Genomic DNA, 3,609 nt, shown 5'->3' on the forward strand with positions numbered 1-3,609 from the left:
ATGGTATGTAACAATAACTATTGGATTTTTTAATTGAATACCTTAATAAAAAAGATTTAAACACGGAAATATCAGTTTACATTTCCAAACATTCATTTTGCCATTAATTGTAATAATCCAGTGAGATTTTTGTCTGACAACAGCAGACAGATCGGATCATCATCCAGTCTGTCTGAGATTACATGAAGAAACAGAACAAACTGAGACTGGGCAACGTCTGTGGTCTCACAAAGAACTGTGGCAACGTCTCCAAGATGCTTCAAGAAACCTACCTGCAAAGCTACAGTACTGTTAAAAGTTTTAGGCACTTGTGTAAAAATGCTGTAAAATGAGGATGCTGTCAAAATAAATAGATTTTCTTTATCAATTAACTTCTATTAACTACATTAAATCAACATTTGGTGTGACCTTCCTTTGCAGGGGATGAAGTGTTGGCATTGAGAGGAGATCTGAAAACAGGTTTAACCCTGGATACATGAAAAACAGGGTGCATCTGACCAAGAGAGGAGGGTAACTTGAGCCGTTAAGGACCTTGGTGATCTGGTATGGACCAGTGAATCTAGGTGCTAACTTGTGAGAGACAGCCTTGAGAGGAAGGTCCTTGATGGAAAGCCATACCCTGTGACTACAGACATAGCAGGGCGCAGGAATCTGTTGACAATCAGCCGCTGCTTTGGTCCATCTGAAGGCCTTCCTAGCTCTTTTCCTGACACTTCGACATCTCCGGACAAAGGCTATGGCAGACGGGACTGCAGCATCAGGTTTCTTAGAGGGAAAAAAGGAGGTAGGTAGCCAACAGAACGTTTAAAAGGTGGCATGATGCCACTGGGAGAGTCTTGTGGGCATACTCAATCCATGAGAGCTGTTGGTCCCAGGAGGCAGGACTGGTGGATGCCAGGCAGTGGAGAGCTTGCTCGAGATCCTGATTGGCTTGCTCACATTGTCCATTGGTCTAGGGATGAAAACCTGATGACAGACTCGTAGAGGCCCCGATCTGTTGACAAAATTCCTGCCAAAAACGGGACACAAACTGGGGTCCCCTATCAGACACCACATCAACATGGAAGATCATTGATCTGAAAGATGTGGTCAATTACCAGTTGGGTTGTCTCCTTGGCAGAGGGGAGTTTGGGTAGGGGAACGAAATGAACCGCCTTAGAGAAGCAACCAACCACCGTGAGAATGATGGTATAACCTCTTGAAGGGGATAAGCCAAAGACAAAAATCCAAGGCTATGTGTGACCAGGGACAAGAGGGAATGGGCAAGGGTCGAAGTTAACCAACGAAGGGACAATTGGAGACATTGTTCTGGGCACAAACAGAGCAAGCCAACACAATCTGCCTGATGTCCTGGCCCATAGAGGGCCACCAGAATCGCTGACAGATGGCAGCCAGCAAACTCCTGACTCCTGGATGGCAGGCAACCCTAGATTCATGACCCCACTGAAGGACCTCAGGGCACAGCATCTCTGGCACGAACAACCCGGCAATCAACTGGCACTTCCACCCCTTGTCCGGCCTCCTCCGCCCACCACTCAACATCCCAGGAAACGGTCCCTACCACCACTCCCTCAAACAGTATGGTATCGGCCGGGACCTCCTCTGCCAGGTGCTCGAACTGATGGGATAGAGCATGGGTGGTGAACGTCGGTCCTGGAGAGCCGCAGCCCTGCAGAGTTTTGCTTCAACCCTAATCAAACACACCTGAAGAAGCTAATCAAGGTCTGAACGGCTACTAGGAAGCTACAGGCAGGTGAGTTTTAATTAGGGTTGGAGCTGACCTCTGCAGGGCTGCGGCTCTCCAGGACCGGAGTTCGCCACCCCTGGGATAGAGCATCGGGCTTGACATTTTTGGACCCGGGCCGGTACAATAGGGTGAAGTCAAATCGGTCAAAGAAGAGTGCCCAGCGAGCCTGGTGTGAGCTCAGCCTCTTGGCAGAGCGGATATATTCTAGGCTCTTATGATCCATCCAGACCAAGAAGGGCTGTGCTGACCCCTCCAACCAGCTCAACCACTCACCCGAGGCCAACCTAACCACCCGCAGCTCCTGGTTACCAGTGTTGTAATTACGTAGAACTGCAGGGTTACGAGGTTAGAAAGGTTAGACTCATTCATAATTTTTTTACAGTGCAGTGTAGCCTAGTCTAATTAAAATAAAATGTATTTGATGTATTACATTTGTTAATCTTTTGCTTGCAATTAATGCAGTTAAATGTGTTTGAGCGACTTAGAACAACATAATGATATTGAAAGTATTCTGTACACAGATGTAAAGTACAGTACATTACTATAACATACAAATACAGTACTCTCATAAATTACACTGTATGTCAAATATTATGTAGAAAATTTAACTTCATAGAGTTCATAGAGCAAGAGCTGGTGATGCAAATTAACAATAAGTTTTATTGGAGTATACTGTATAATAAAGTTTATTGAAGTTTAGAAGAAAAATACATTTTAAGTGCAATAATGCACATACTATATATTATAGGCTACATACATTTAAAATACATTAACAAATACAATTTTGGACAACACACTTAAGTTGAAATTAAAATAAATGATTTTACATGTGCTTTAGTATATTGATAAATCAAAATAATTGTACTTACAGTGGGGGAAAATTATTTGATCCTCTGCTGATTTTGTATGTTTGCCCACTGACAAAGAAATGATCATTCTATTATTTTAATAAAAAAAATTTAAAGAATAACAACAACAAAAATCCAGAAAATGCATTTCCAAAAAGTTATAAATTGATTTGCATTTTAATGAGTGAAATAAGTATTTGATCCCTTATCAATCAGCAAGATTTCTGGCTCCCAGGTGTCTTTTATACAGGTAACGAGCTGAGATTAGGAGCACTCTCTTAAAGGGAGTGCTCCTAATCTCAGCTTGTTACCTGTATAAAAGACACCTGTCCACAGAAGCAATCAATCAATCAGATTCCAAATTCTCCACCATGGCCAAGACCAAAGAGCTGTCCAAGGATGTCAGGGATAAGATTATAGACCTACACAAGGCTGGAATGGGCTACAAGACCATCGTCAAGCAGCTTGGTGAGAAGGTGACAACAGTTGGTGCGATTATTCGCAAATGGAAGAAACACAAAATAACTGTCAATCTCCCTCAGTCTGGGGCTCTATGCAAGATCTCACCTCGTGGAGTTTCAATTATCATGAGAACGGTGAGGAATCAGCCCAGAACTACACGGGAGGATGATCTCAAGGCAGCTGGGACCACAGTCACCAAGAAAACAATTGGTAACACACTACGCCGTGAAGGACTGAAATCCTGCAGAATCCGCAAGGTCCCCCTCCAGCTAGTCCAAAATGCACTTCCATTAATGCCAACAAAGTTTTCTAGTCTATTCAAGAGAATGTTGTGGTCAATAGTGTTCGAAAGCAGCACTAAGATTAGCACTAATAGAGAGATACAACCACGATCAGATGATAAGAGCAAGTCATTTGTAACTCTAATGAGAGCAGTCTCAGTGCTATGATACGGTCTAAACCCTGACTCGAAATCCTCACAGATACCATTTTTCTCTAAGAAGGAATATAATTGTGAGGATACTACCTTTTCTAGTATCTTGGACAGAAAAG

The sequence above is a fragment of the Sinocyclocheilus anshuiensis genome, unplaced genomic scaffold (genome assembly GCF_001515605.1).
Source record: "Sinocyclocheilus anshuiensis isolate Anshui unplaced genomic scaffold, SAMN03320099.WGS_v1.1 scaffold1881, whole genome shotgun sequence".
In the NCBI taxonomy this organism is placed as follows: Eukaryota; Metazoa; Chordata; class Actinopteri; order Cypriniformes; family Cyprinidae; genus Sinocyclocheilus; species Sinocyclocheilus anshuiensis.